The sequence below is a fragment of the Schistocerca gregaria genome, chromosome 4 (genome assembly GCF_023897955.1).
Source record: "Schistocerca gregaria isolate iqSchGreg1 chromosome 4, iqSchGreg1.2, whole genome shotgun sequence".
NCBI lineage: Eukaryota > Metazoa > Arthropoda > Insecta > Orthoptera > Acrididae > Schistocerca > Schistocerca gregaria.
The window spans coordinates 88760607-88776815 of NC_064923.1; positions in this window are offsets into that span (position 1 = coordinate 88760607).

The following is a 16209-nucleotide window of genomic DNA, read 5'->3' on the forward strand; positions in this document are numbered from 1 at the left end:
TGTTCTGTGTTCGGTTTGTACGGGTGCTCTTGTGGGAGTCAGTTCTCACCTTTCGGTCGGAGTAGGTTACAAGACTGAGCTCTCACTGCTCTGGACAGCCTGCCTTCCGTTGGCTGTGTAATTTACTTTTATTTGATTGTAACTGTTTAACGAAGTTGCTGAAGTTTCGACTTCAACGTAACTTTCCAAGTACAGTTGGCAATTGAGCGTTCTGCATACAAGCGGCCTATGTTGTCTGTCTTGGGCAGTTTTGGCTTAAGTTGACTGTGTCGGAGTTACTGTGTGACGTCCCTTGTTAAAATCAATCACTGTACCGTCAGTGATTGTGTGGCGAGCCTTCTTCGTCTTCCTCAGAGGCGCATTTGTATTGCTAGGAAGTCTTTAGTCTGGAACAACCAGACCAGGATAATTTGTTTCGAGCTATACTCGTGACATTATCATCACCACGACAGGACGTCGAAGCAACCAGCCATCGCCTCCGGTACGCCAGATCGTGTCCTTGCAGTTAAGAAGACAGCTTGGTAATGTACGTCCACAGCACCGGCAAAGCAGGCAATTTTGCTAGGTGATAATCAGAGCTCAGCAGAGCGGTCCTGTTCGTCTCTTCTAACTTTGTTCCGTCTTGGGTGCTCATTGTCTGAGCTCTCACTACTGTAGCATCAATTAATGTTGCGTTGGCTGTGTGTTTCTCTTGAGTTGCATCATTTATATATGAAGATTCTAGAAGAATTTAGTGTTAAATACACTACTAGTTCCGGCACCTCGCAGAGTGTTTCAGAAACATCTCGAGTGGTTCCCTGATGATTAAACCTACGCATTTCCCAGAGCAATGGGAAGCACTAGACATTAAATGGCGGTAACTGCCGTACACTGAATTTCGCGAACTGCAACGTAATGGGGCTGGAGAGTTTCTCTCCATGCTATTTAAATGCTCGGTCGATGAGCCGCAGTGCACCTTCGCGGTACGGGGAAACGCCCTCGTATCCAACCTAACAGGGGTGAGAGGTGGAACCATTCCTGCTGTTCTGGCCGCCTGGAGTGGCTGAGCTGCATCCCTCACGTTGGGTGCCCTGAACTGGCGAGAATTCTCAGATGGCGGGAGAGCTGTGTGTGCCTCCGCCACAACGTGGCTCCAACGACGACTTGACGTAACGGCCTGAACAAGAAGCTATATTCGCCAACTTGAGCATTTTCTTTATTTATTAAACGGGGAATGCTAAAATTATTCTGCCAGATCTAATCGATGGTCCTCGCCGTACATCTACATCTACGTGGATACTCTGCTATTCAAAATAAAGTGGCTGGTAGAGGGTTCAATGAACCACCTTCATGCTGTCTCTCGACCGTTCCACTTTCGAACGGCACGCGGGAAAAACGACCACTCAGATTTTTCTGTGCGAGCCCTGATTTCTCTAATTTTATCGTAATGATCATTTCTCGCTATGTAGGTGGCTGCCAACAGAATGTTTTGGCAATCAGAGGAGAAAACTGGTGATTGAAATTTCATGAGAAGATCCCGTCGCAACGGAAAACGCCTTTGTTTTAATGATTGCCACTCCAATTCACGTATAAAGTTTGTTACACTATCTCCCCTGTTTCGCGATAATACAAAACGAGCTGCCCTTCTTTCTACTTTTGCGATGGTATCAGTCAGTCCCACCTAATGCGGATCCCACACCGCACAGCAGTACTCTAGAATAGGGCGGATAAGCGTAGTGTAAGCAGTCTCTTTGTTAGACCTGTTGCACCTTCTAAGTGTTCTGCCAATGAATCCCAGTCTATGGTTTGCTCTACCCACAATATTATTTATGTGATAGTTCCAATTTAGATTATTTGTAATTGTAATCCCTATGTATTTAGTTGAATTTACAGTCCTCAGATTTGTGTGACTTATCGAGTAATCGAAATATAGCTGATTTCTTTTAGTACTCATCTGAATGACTTCGCACTATTCTTTATTCACATTCAATCGCCACTTTTCTCACCATACAGATGTCTTACCTAAATTATTTTGCAAGTCGTTTTGATCATCTGATGACTTTACAAGACGATAAATGACAACATCATCTGCAAACAATCTAAGACGGCTACTCAGATTGTCTCCTATGTCGTTAATATAGATCAGGAACAATTGAGGGCCTATAACACTTCCTTGGGGAATGCCAGATATTACTCGATGACTTTCCGTCTCTTACTACGAACTGTGACCTTTCTGACAGAAAATCACGAATCCAGTCGCACAACTGAGGCGATACTCCGTAGGCACGCAGTTTGAATAGAAGACGCTTGTGAGGAACGGCGTCGAAAGCCTTCTGGAAATTTAAAAATGCGGAATCAATTTGACATCCCCTGTTGATAGCACTTATTACATCATGAGTATAAAGAGCTAGTTGTGTTTCACAGGAACGATATTTTCTGAATCCGTGCTGACTATATGTCAATACATAGTTTTCTTCGAGCTACTTCATAATGTTCGAACACAGTACATGTTCTAAAACCCTACTGCAAATCGACGTTAGTGACATAAGCCTGTAATTCAGCGGATTATTCCTACTTCGCTTTTTGGGTATTGGTGTGACTTGAGCAATTTTCCAGTCTTTAGGTACGTATCTTTCTGTGAGCGAGTGGTTGTATGTAATTGCTAAGTATGGAGCTATTTTATCAGCATACTCTGAGAGGAACCTGACTGGTATACAATCTGGGCCGGAGGCCTTGCCTTTATTAAGTGGTTTAAGCTGCTTTGTTACACCGCGGATATCTGCTTGTATGTTTCTCATCTTGGCAGTTGTTCTTGATTGGAATTCAGGAATATTTACTTCGTCTTCTTTGGTGAAGGAGTTTCGGAAAACCGTGTTTAATAACTCTGCTTTAGTGGCACTGTCATCAGTGACTGCACCGTTGTTATCGCGCGGTGAAGGTATTGATTGTGTCTTGCCACTGGTGTGCTTTATGTATGACCAGATTCTCTTTGGGTTTTCTGCCAGATTTCGAGACAGAATTTTGTTGTGATAGTGTCTATGGACTTTTTGAAGATCGATTTCGTGGTATTACTTCAATGGTCAAGTTTGATGAATTATTAATTATTCGACTGGTCAGAGTTAGGTATCAGTTAACTCGGAATTTTATAAGAAGTTCGAACCTGTGACTAGAATAAAAGGAATAATTTTATTTCTGTCTGTTCCTTTGCGGCGAGGACAGGACTAGGCAGAGTTTGTGGCCTTGCCACGTGCTTGACAAAGTCGCTACGTCGCTGTGCGTTTTTCCCACCCTGTAGAAGGCAACGCATTGCAGCAGGAGCGCCATCCTGCTCGCCGTACGAGTGACGGAAATCACTTCCGGGTGTTTCGCCCAAGGACAGTGTGGGCAGCGCGTCGTGACGTGTTGGAGGGACCCTCACTATTTTGTTTTGCAGTAGGCGGAAACGGCGCAGTCAGGCGGCGGCAGATAAAGCCCGGGGCGGAGGGCTGTTTGTCACCATTACCGAGGAAAGACTGTGGCCGGGAGGGGGGGGGGGCAGAGAGGGGGATGACAGCAGGTAAACACGGACACGCCTCCCGGCCTGCGTCGTAAACACCAGGCCTGCCACTACAACAGCGGCACACAAGTCATGTACTGCGTCTTTCGGTTTTGTGACTGCTCTTATCGATTGCGCATTGCTACGGTACGTCTGATGTACGCAGACGCCGAAGGAAAAGAGCGTCAGAAGTTATTACCGAGATCGACAAGGGTCGATAAATTAATACAAATGGGTCATGGCACTCGCCTAGTTTCAATGTAAGCATGTGTCCACAAAGTCCGCAGCTCGTGCTCTTGCGGGAGCGTTCTCGCTTCCCTCGCACGTGGTCCCGGGTTCCGTTCCCGGCGGGGTCAGGGATTTTCTCTGCCTCGTGATGACTGGTGTTGTTGTGTCGTCTTCATCATGATCATCATTCATCCCCGTAACGGTCGGAGGAAGGCAATGGCAAACCATCTCCGCTAGGACCTTGCATAGTACAGTGGTGCGGTTCTCCCGCATCTTCCCCTACGCTCCTCAGAGTATGGGACCTCATCATAATCATGTCCACAAGTTAGCATTGTTTTGGAAAGAATCGTACGTGCGAAACTCAGCTTGCCCTTTTCTCACGTGATATACTAAGAATTATGGATGAAGGTCAACAGGCAGATTTCATATTTCTAGATTTCCACAAAGCATTTGACACGGTGTGCCATTGCAAGCTGTTATCGAAGAGATATACTACTCGAAGACTTTTTATGTAATGAAGCCCAGTATGTTGTCCTCGGCGGCGACTATTCATCATAGACAAGGGTATCGTCAGGAGTCCCCCAGGGAAGTGTGAAAGGACGACTCTTGATCTCTATATAAGTTAATGATTTGGCGGACAGGGTGAGCACCAGTTTGTTCAAATGGTTCAAATGGCTCTAAGCACTATGGGACTTAAAATCTGAGGTCATCAGTCCCCTAGACTTCGAACTACTTAAACCAAACTAATCTAAGGACATCACACGCATCCATTCCCGAGGTAGAATTCGAACCGGCGACTGCAGCAGCAGCGCGGTTCCGGACTGAAGCGCCTAGAATCGCTCGGTCACAGCGGCTGACCACCAATTTGTGATTGGTTGATGATAATGCTGTGGTGTACAGGTAAGGTGTCGAAGTTGAGTGACTGTTACAAGACGACTTAGACCAACTTTCTAGTTGGTCTGATGAATGGCAGTTAGCTCTAAATGTGGGAAAAGGTAAGTTAATGCGCATGAGTAGGAAGATCAAACCTGTAGTGTTCTGATTCAGCATTACTAGTGTCCTCCTTCAAGCAATCAACTCGTTTAAATATCTGGGCATAACGCTGCAGAGCGATATGATGTGGAATGAGCATCTGAGAACTGTGGCAGGGAAGGCGAATGGTCGATTTCGGTTTATTGGGAGACTTTTAGGAAAGAGTGGTTCACCTATAAAGCAGACTTCGTATAGGACCCTGGTGCAACATATACTTGATTACTGCTCGAGTGTTTGGGATCCGTGCCAGGTCGGATTGAAGGAAGACATCGAAGCATTTCAGAGGTGGGCTCCTAGATTTGCTGCCGGTAGGTTCGAACAACACGTAGGTGTTATAGAGATGCCTTGGAAACTCAAATAGGAATCCCTGAAGGGAAAGCAACGTTCTTTTCTGAAACACTATGAGAAAATTTAGAGACCAGCATTTGAAGCTGACTGCCGAACGATTCTGCTCTCGCCAACATACATCTACATCGTGCCTTAGGACACGAATATAAGATACGAGAAAGTAGGGCTCATACGGTGGTGTACAAACAGCCGTTTTCCTCTCGCTCTGTTTGCGAGCCGAACAGGAGGGGAAATGACAAGTAGTGGTACAGGATACCCTCCGTCACGCACCGTACGGTGACTACGGGAGTACCTATGTAGATGTAGATGTAGACGTAGAGACAAGCAGGTCTACCACTTTTTCCTCGTTTATGCATAAATGGCGAGCCTTCATCAGTAGATTTGCACATCCACACATTTGTCTTGATACTCGATCCGTTGTTGCAGGTCCATGATTGGCTGATGTGATTAGAAACGGATGAAAAACCAGTAAAAACTATTTCTGGAAAACTCTCTAGAATTACTGCCAAATGCCCTCCATCAGGTGAGGTGGCTTATTGTAGTATGGTGACTCGTGACGTCATTCCTCTAAGTCAGTCACGCCCTATGCCAGAATTACGAAATTTCTTACGAATGAAATTCACAATTTCTAGTGAAGGCAAAGGCAAGTTTTCAGTATCATTCAGAGGACAAAAATAGAATTTGGGGCCCTCGCAGGTTGTTGGTTTTTGTTTACAAGCAAATCACGTTTGTGATGTATTGATTGAACAGTATTGACAAGGAGACAGAAGGACTAAAGAATTGGAAAAACGAAAATCACTAGTCTGGATCAAATTCACGATGCACAGATCAGGACTCAGACTTTTTCCATGGCAAACTATTTTGTAAGTTATAAATGATTTCATATCGATGTTTTAATTAAATAATATGGCGTGAAACATCGCTTTTGGATGAAACAAATGCCCTGCATGGACGTATTTTGACCTTATAGATCAAGAGCGATATCACAATAGATTCCGGATGTTTTTTTCAGAATGCTCTCATATCAGCATTTGCGATATTGATTCGTGGGAGCTATCGATCCGCAAAACCCATAACGGAATAGCGAATAAGATGTGGTTCTGACTTACAGTCAAATGAAACGATCGTGTGGCATTGCTGGCTTGAAGGCCCCATCCGTGGAAGTTCGGCCGCCTTGTTGCAAGTCTTATTTCAGCTTACGCCAAATTGGTCAGCTTGCGTGTCAGTGATTATGAGACGATGATGGGGGCAACAGGACACCCAGTCCACGAGCTGAGAAAACCTCCAACCCGGCCTGGGATCGAACCCAGCCCGATGCATGGAAGGCACTCAGCTAAGCAGGCAGAATGACTTCCAATGAATGTTACTAATACTGGGGATATTTCCAAAAAGGGAAATCAATTACGAAAACACAAAAAAACCGATAAGGCAAACACAAGTAAATTGATGTATACGGAAAGAGACAGGCAATTGCAGACAGTTTTAAGTAGTAGCCAAAAATGTCAGATATGTTACATCGGAACCAACATTTACTAGGCAAAAATAAACTTGTGATTTTTTTAAAGCCGGCCAGTGTGGCCGAGCGGTTCTAGGGGCTTCAGTCTAGAAGGGCGCGACCGCTACGGTCGCAGGTTCGAATCCTGCCTCGGGCATAGATGTGTGTGATGTCCTTAGATAAGTTAGGTTTAAGTATTTCTAAGTTCTAGGGGACTGATGACGTCAGATGTTAAGTTCCACAGTTTTCAGAGCCATTTGAAGCCTGAGACTCACCAAGTGTTATCACAGCATGTAGAAAATTAAAATGATAATCGAATATTGAACGTTAGTGAGGGTCATTATTTCAGTGGAACTGTATACTCCTTGAAATAATAGTTGGTCAATTAATGGTTGCTTCCAGTCAGCTGCTAAAATCGCACTGACATTTAGACATACAATGTTTTGAACAGAACAAATTAAAAAGATTTACATTGCGTGTCCAACAAACTAAAACTGTCAACTTTGTTTATAATTTAAAAAAAACTTCAATCTAGCTACACCACAGACTTTCGTGAGAAAACTGAGCATATTTTAAAATATGAAAAGAAAGGGAAAGGAAGCATAAGGTGTAGAGTTGAAAAGAGGTGGATATAACTCTAATAGATTTCTATCTGGATAATTATCCAAATAAATTGATCATTCAAGCAAATTTATTCACCAGTAAATTATTTGTAAATTGAATAAAAAATAATGCCACAGCATTTTCTTTATTTATATCTTGCACAGAATTAGTGTGTTTCCTTGGCCCGGTGCAGTTTCCGTTTTGTAAACAACTTATTAGTAGCTTGTCCAGCAATGTGCCTTTGTGGCTCACTGGGTGAAGTTCCATACTACAAAACTTAGGCTTAGGGTTCGAACCCCGGTTGGTCCTACGATTTTCTCTGCTCTTGTCGCTTCTTTCACCTGTAACAACGATAATACTGCCACGTGAAGTTGCACCGTATTTCAGAGCAAGTGTTGGAATTTAGATCCTCCAACTTGGTGTATCCGTTCAGAGGAGAGAGGAAGTCACTACCATGCCCATTAAAGCACTGCGGTGCTGGAACCATCCTTCAAGTTGATCACAGCTTTACCTGAAATATAAATATGCTTATAGGTGGACGGCTTCAGCAGTTTCGGCTACAAAAGACTACGCAGCCGCAATGTTAAGCAGTCAGTTTAGTCAGTCGGCTGACGGCCAACCGTTACCGATCAGCCAAGCGAGATGGACGTGCAATAATTATTTTTGCTTCGTTTTACTTGCTTTATGCGCTGCGGATTATAAGTTCACATACATAGCTGTTGAAGCATACGGAAAATATATTGACTCATCTATTTTTATACAATCAATTTCGCATGAAAATCTCGTCAGTAAAAATTTACGAATATCCGAGGAAAGTCCCAAATGAAAGAAGGGAGTACCGATGACGTGCGTCATTTTCAGAGACGAGACATTTTTTATCTCTGAAAATTTAATGCGTCCTTATGAAGGAAGGTGTTTAACGAACAATATAAACCGACTGCCTCGGACTAGGCAGTTTATGGGATACACTCTGGCAAATAAATGGAGAACGGAGAATTTATCACCCACTGGACGTTAGATATGATTTTGCAATTGCCGTAATAATGCATTCTGTGTTTTTACAAAATAATGTGGCAGAAAGATATGGCTATAATTTTGAAGCATATTAAGCGTCCCTCCAGAAGTGGATATGCCCCCCAGTCCTATGGGCTATCGAAAGTCACGGTGAATTTTCTGAATGCGAGGAAGGTTCACGGAGAGCGAGGGACGCTACGAGATAGCCTGCCCACAACCGCCAGCTTGGCCCCCTTCATCTGTCTCTGCACCTACCAATACGTCTGCCCGTCCCACTGCTAACATGGTGCAAGAACTCTATGTAAGCAGGCAACGACGAGAATACAGCCGACAAAACCTCTCAATCTTCGAAACCTTTCTTAGATTGCTAACACTATCGGATATGCTTGTCTCCTTAGTACAATTACTCAATTCGATGTTGCAGTTCTACAGAATGAGGAACGATTAACATAACCTGACTTTTAATGTGAAGTCTCCTAAAACGTTTATGGAATGCTGTGGGGCAGCCAGACTCATCCAAAGTGTCTTAGGATTAACTCTAAGAGAGCTTGCCGTTAGTCTATGGGATGGTTTTTCGATCCGACATCGCTCTATGCAGTTACGTAGAGTTTTGAGGTCCAAAAATTTCGGAGGAGATACTGGGTTTGAGTATTTGAAAGACTTCGTACTATTGCAGCACACTTCTAACTTGTGTATCGTGAAAGTGTGAAGAGACGGTTGGAAGACGTTCCTTTCTATACCAACGGCAAAGTCACGCCCACGATTTAAGAACAGGTAGTTCACCCCTATTGCTATACATTACCAACAAACTCAGACATATAGTAGCCAAAAAAAGTCAAAGAAATCGAGTCACGAGATTCGAACACATTATGACGTAAAAAGATTTTGTTTGAAATGTGATTTGAGATGTGAAGTTAAAGTGGAATCATAACGAACTATTTACCGAAAACTAGAGCGGAATTGATGATTTCTCCGTTTTCACTGAAGAAGATTATGAGCAGAAAGTCATGCATCGAAGTCGTGATTACAGACGAATTTAGGAGTGTGTTGCATGTGCAGAACGTATTTTCTTTAGTGTCACAACGGTAAATCTTCGTAAACCAAATAAAGTTTCTGATTAGAAGCTTCAGAAAAGGAATTGTTCTGAAAACTAAATTTAAAACAAACGAAAAGTACATTCGTTTAATAAATGACAAAACGTGAAATTTATCCGTAGTGGATGCTGTTGAACTCGGTGACTTCCTTTATACGGTGTAGAATAATTTCCGCTGCCAGTCACAATAAAAGATTATTTATTCGTTACACGACCGGTTTCGGGTTTGTGTCCATCCTCAGCTGTTTATACATTTATGTCCCTGTTTATATTGCTAGAGATCACTGTTTAAATTCAAAGGAAATTATTTGCTGGTGACTAAACAGATACAAGCGGAAACAACTGCAAGTGGTAAGGCAGTTTTTTCGAAAATATATCTGTACTTACATAAAAATGAGGCATCCTTATTATAATAATGCACCACAGCACATGTACATGTAGTCAAGCGGCTGTCGTTAGCATCGGTAATCTTCGGCAATCCCCGCCAACGTTCGCGAAACGCATTAGCGCTTTCACTCCCACACCACAGGCGCTGGCGAGCCACGCTGCTGGTCTACGAGGTTGCAGGGCTCTACTGCCTACTGTTGCAGTTTAATATCCAGTACACCAACAAGGTTTTTCGCGCTAATACAACCAGGTTATGATTACTTCGCCCCTGTATTAATCCGGGGCGTTGGACACACCCTTTCTTAATAAGTACCTCTGTGTGGTGGTCCTTCCTATGATCCAAAGCTGCTGCACTTCACCTGATTGGCTTAACTAATTGTGGTTGTACAATACTTTGATATCGATGTATGAAACTAGAACAAAGAGTTCGAAATTGAGACAATGGAAATGTTCAAAAAAGAAACAACATATAGAAGAATTCAGACAACTAAGAAAAAATCAAAGAAAATCCAAAAAACAAAAGAACCTTTAAAAAAATTCAGAATATGGACATACAAGAAAATATTACCAAAAATAATACTAGAAATTTTTACTAAACTTTTAAACATGTATTAAAATTGTATCAAGTACCAAGTGTTTGTTTCAAACATGAAAGTGGCAACGATTAAATACCAAAGAAAACTGCAAAATACTAGCCAAATTTTTTGACAGACTCTTAAACTATCCAGAAACAACAGCTAAACTGAAATTTCCACAAATACCACAAAATCTGGAGGACGATTTCCGGCAAAAAGAGCAAGAAATTAATGAAACCATCAAAAAATCATTCAAAAATAACAAAGCAAGCGGTGACAACTCCACTGCAGCAGAATTATTAAAATGATGAGAGCCAAAGATTATAAATAATCTACAGCTGCTTTTTGAGAACATTTGGAAAACTGAAAAGATTCCAGAAGAGTGGAAAATGGAGTTAATCCATCACTACATAAAAAAGGAGACAAACAAAATGTCAACACTTACAGAGGAGTGTCACTTCTGCCAGTGACATACAAAATATTACCAAAAATTCTCCTGGACAGAGCGGTAGAATCTCTAGACAAAGAACAGAGAAAATATAGATCCTGCACAGAACACATAATTCGCCACAGAATGTTATCCAGCTAACCTATAACAGTATAATTTATTCATTTTTTTTTAAAAAAAGTATTCGATTAAGGAGACAGAGACAATAGGTAAAATCATTAGAAAATTTGGCGTTAAAGCGAATTTAGCAAATGTAATTTATGAAACTCTAACAAAGACGACTTCTAAAGTTAAACTTATGGGAGAACTATCTCAGCCACTTGAAACATAAACTGGTGGGAATGGTTTATGTCCTTTACTGTTTAACGGAGTTCTAGAAAAATTATAGGGATCTGGAATTTGGAACTAATGAGTCACAAAATTGAATCAATAATTGCAGGAATGAAGGTAAACAGCCAGACTTTTGTAGACGATTTTGAAGTACGAAGATGAAGAAAGCAAGAGCAGAGAAGGCTGTGAGACGACGTCAGCCAGTAGCTCGCTGACTAGGACGTCACCACGACAGGAGCGGCCTCTACAAGAGGAGAATATAAGCGCAGCTTCTGTCAGCCTCGGCCGCACAGTACTAGACCGGCACTACGATAGCAGTTACTAGTGATCCACATCCATTGCTTGTATTGACCTAGTATATAGCAATGGACACTGTTTTCATGTCACTCACCGCTTGCGACACGTTGTTGTAAATACAAAGTTAAGTATTAACTTTTCAAGTTTAACATCAGAAGAGGCACCAATGTTAGCACTGAATATTGGATCATGGAGGAATTTTATAAGGGGGGCTATGCTCCAGACTGAACGCTAAAAGGTATAATCAGTCTTAAATGATGATGATGATGAAGTATTGGCATACTTCTTTATTGTAACAGAAACTATTAATGCGATTTGCTTGAATTGTTGAATAGTTATCCAAGGCTCTCCGGCCAGTTAACCATCTTCTTCTGTGCGGATGCACAAACAGTGCCCGAACTCTTACCCGAATCGGCAAAAAGCCGCGAGTAATGAGTATAAAGGGCAGCGGCACTATGAATATAGTGCGGGACAATAGTTGGGAATGTGGCTCTCACGGGAGGCGTGCCATAGGTAAGCCCCTGCAGTCGCACTATCCTCTGTGTCCTCTTTGGCTCAGATGGCTAGGGGCGCCGTGGTCTCGTGCTTAGCGTGAGCAGCTGAGAAATGAGAGGTCCTTGGTTCAATTCTTCCCTCGAGTAAAAAGTTTAATCTTTCGCCGACACAGTTAACTCAGCGTGTTCGGTCAGAGGGTTAGCTGCCCTCTATAATAAAAAAAACTGAGTTAATTGATCAACGACGAACTGAAACGGGCGTCTTGCGACGTCTGACACGAGCAGAAACGACGAACAAACACGAACAAAATGAGATTAAAAAAAACAATGGTTAGAGCGTCTGCCACGTAAGCAGGAGTTCACGGATTCGAGACCCGGTCAGGGCACACATTTTCAGCTGCCCCCATTGACTTATATCAACGCCTGCATGCAGCTAGGAGTATTCATTTCATTGTAATTCCATGTCATTAAAGCCGTGTATTCAAAGTAAGGAGCAGGCATTCGCAAAACTAGCAGGCGCGCAATTTCTTCAGTGATACGCCAGTCAGACAAACTTTTCGTTCACTTACTTCTTTGTGGGAAACGTGGGAAATTTCAGTTGGGCATGGGTGCCCCTGTCACATTGCTCAATCGTCACACATATTGTTAGGCTCCCCACGCCTGTCTAAAACTAGCACACAACTGATGGCTTATAACGGACCAGACATTCCCGTTCTCGGAAAGTGTACTTTGCCTGCCCTGTGTCGCTCACAAATGCGATGAGTGACTTCTACAGTGCTCTAATCACGCGACTGTGAGAACGTATTTGGTCTTGATTCTTTTGATTTGTTTGACTTTAATATTCAGGAAAATGTGGTGTCAGTGTATGCATTCAATGGAAAAGACAGTGTAGCTAGCTTGTTGAAGGAATGCCTGGAACTCTTTTCTGAAGGTCTAGACAAGCTAACAATTTTGTTGCTCTTGTTACGCTGAAAGACAATGCTCAGCCGAAATTTTGCCGAGCCAGAACTGTTCCCATTGCATTAGGGGACAAAGTCACTGCTGAACTTAGGGAACTGCAAGATAACGGAGTTATTGCACCCATATCAGCTACTCAATGGGCAAGTCCACTAGTTTTGCTGCCCAAACCTTCAGGCCGCATTTGCTTCTGTGGTGACTTTAAGTCTACAGTCAACCCACAAATTGTGATTGACACTTACCCATTGACACGTCCAGAGGATCCCCTGGACACTACGTTTGCGCGACACGTATCTTAAAATACTGCTCGGTGATGAATCTCAAAAAATGTGTCTAGTAAATACTCATTTGGGTTTCTATAAATATCTGCGTTTGCCTTTTGGCTGTTCTTCCGCACCCACCATTTTGGAACGGTATTTGGGACAGCTGAATGCACAAGTGCGAAACTGTTCAAACTATTTGAACGATGTTGTCGTAGCAGGTCGATCACCTGAAGAAAATGTTGCAAATTATGTGCTTTGTTTCGTGTGTTATCTGATGCAGGACTAAAGTGTAGACTGGGCAAATGTGATTTTTATAAACCTGAGTTGCAGTATCTTGGTCATGTCGTAAACATTCAATGCGTACATCCTCTTCAGTCGCATTCGTTAGGCATACGAGATTTGCCAGTACCTGGCAATGTCACAGAATAGCAGTCAGTTTCAGGGAAAATGAACTATCACATTCGGTTCATACCGAATGCTGCGCAAATAACGGCGCCTTTGCATCGCTTGCGTCGCAAGAATGTCCGCATTGTTTTGGCAGATGAGTGCCACGAAGCTTTTCAAAAACATGAGGATGCATTGCTCAGTGATCGACGCTCAGTTCTCCTGGATCCTCACAAACCAGTGGTATTGCAAGTGGACGCTTCCTCTTGCGGAATCGGTGCAGTGCTTGGCACAGAATTGGTAATAACGACATACCTTTGTTTTCGCATCAAAAGTGTTGTCCAAAGCTCAGTGTTAACTGTTCACAAATTGAGAAAGAGGCTTTGGCTATCGTGTATGGTGTCACCGAATTCCACTGCTATTTGTATGGCAGAAAATTCTACTTAGTCGCGGATCACAAGCCTTTGCAGCCTTGTTTCGTCGGACGAGACCAGTTCCTGTACGAACTGCACAAAAATTGCAAAGATGGGCGTTGTTGTGGTCTCAGTACCAGTACGAGATTGTGCATCGTGCGACGGCTCAACACGGTAATGCGGACGCGCTTTCACGTCTCCCGATCGATGCTGACACAGACTTTGACGCTTCTGCTGCATCTTGTCGTCACATCGATGCTCAGGATTCTCAATTGATTCAGTGTTTTCCGCTGAACTATAGGGAAATTGTCCGGGCCACTGCAGCTGATTCAGATTTGAACAGTTTGCTCAAATACATTCGCACAACTTGGCCTCGTTCCTTGCATAGCATAAAGAACTCTGTAGTGCGCCTGTAATTTGCACGTCGGCGTAGCCTCGCTGTACGGAAAGGTGTGATTCTTGTTCAGAATGTCAGTGGACAGTCCTGTGCGTTGGTCCCTAAAGCTTTGCAAAAAGAAGCGTTGCAGTTACTTCACCAAGTACACTGGGGGATTGTTCGTACGAAACAGTCAACGCGTCAACACTGCAGTTGGCAGGGCATGGACACTCAAATAGACGAGATGACGACACAATCTCACGCGTGTGCGGAAAATCATTCTGCTCCACCATAAAAATACTGTGCTTGGCCTAAGTCGCAATCCCCAAGGCAACGTGTGCACATAGACTTTGCGGGACCTTTTTGGAACAACCTTTGGTTGATTGCGGTTGACTCGTATAGCAAGTTTCCTTTTGCTGTGCCAATGAACTCGACAACGTCACGTAGCACAATTCAAGCGTCGTCCTCTGTTTTTTTGCCTCGGAGATTTACCTGAAGTAATAGTGCCAGACAACGGACCTCAGTTCACGTTAAATGAATTTGAAAGATTCTGTGAACGCAGTGGCATACAGAATCTAACTTTCCATCCACAGGCCCGATGGCGGCGGCCGTGAAGCAGTTCCGCCGGAGATGGTCCACCTCGCGGGTCGAACGATAGGAGGCGAGAAACAGTTGCAATGCTTGATCCCTGGTGTGTGCGGAGTGAAGTTTGGCCATCTGCTACCTCTGACCCGTGCACGATGATCTTTCGGCGTCTCTTCCCCCAGATTCTCGGCTCCAGAGGACAGCGAGGCCACAGCAGCCGCCAGAGGGTTTCCTCATGACACCACGGGACGACCCTATGGAGACGGAATCTTCGCCTTCTCCGCCGGCTCTCGTCCTACCGAGGGAGCTGGACCCGCCCACACCGCAACAGTTGCCGCCTTCTTTATCTGGTTCATGGCAGCAGGAGGTGGACGCCTGCCCTTCAGGTCGTTTTCTGGGGGACGTTTCCGAAAGAGTGCAGGCCGGATGGCGGAGTACGGCCCCAAGCATGATGTCCCCTGCAGCCACAGCTTCCGGTCCCGCGATGCGCCCACACTCCTGCCTCCCCCGAGGTGCAACCACGGCCCGTCGCTTTCGGGGGATGGGAGAGGGGGAAGGGATGTTCCGACGTATTGACAAGCGCCGGCACGAAGATGAAGAAAGCAAGAGCAGAGAAGGCTGTGAGACGACGTCAGCCGGTAGCACGCTGACAAGGACGTCACCACGAAACGAGCGGCCTCTACAATAGGAGAATATAAGCGCAGCTTCTGTCAGCCTCGGCCGCACTGTACTAGACCGGCACTACGATAGCAGTTATTATTGATCCGTATCCATTGCGTATATGCACATAGTATATAGCGATGGCCACTGACTGTTTTCACGTCGCCCATCGCTTCCGACACGCTCATGTAAATACAAAGTTAAGTATTGTCAAACTTCTTTACATTAATAAAAACTACACTCCTAGAAATGGAAAAAAGAACACATTGACACCGGTGTGTCAGACCCACCATACTTGCTCCGGACACTGCGAGAGGGCTGTACAAGCAATGATCACACGCACGGCACAGCGGACACACCAGGAACCGCGGTGTTGGCCGTCGAATGGCGCTAGCTGCGCAGCATTTGTGCACCGCCGCCGTCAGTGTCAGCCAGTTTGCCGTGGCATACGGAGCTCCATCGCAGTCTTCAACACTGGTAGCATGCCGCGACAGCGTGGACGTGAACCGTATGTGCAGTTGACGGACATTGAGCGAGGGCGTATAGTGGGCATGCGGGAGGCCAGGTGGACGTACCGCCGAATTGCTCAACACGTGGGGCGCGAGGTCTCCACAGTACATCGACGTTGTCGCCAGTGGTCGGCGGAAGGTGCACGTGCCCGTCGACCTGGGACCGGACTGCAGCGACGCACGGATGCACGCAAAGACCGTAGG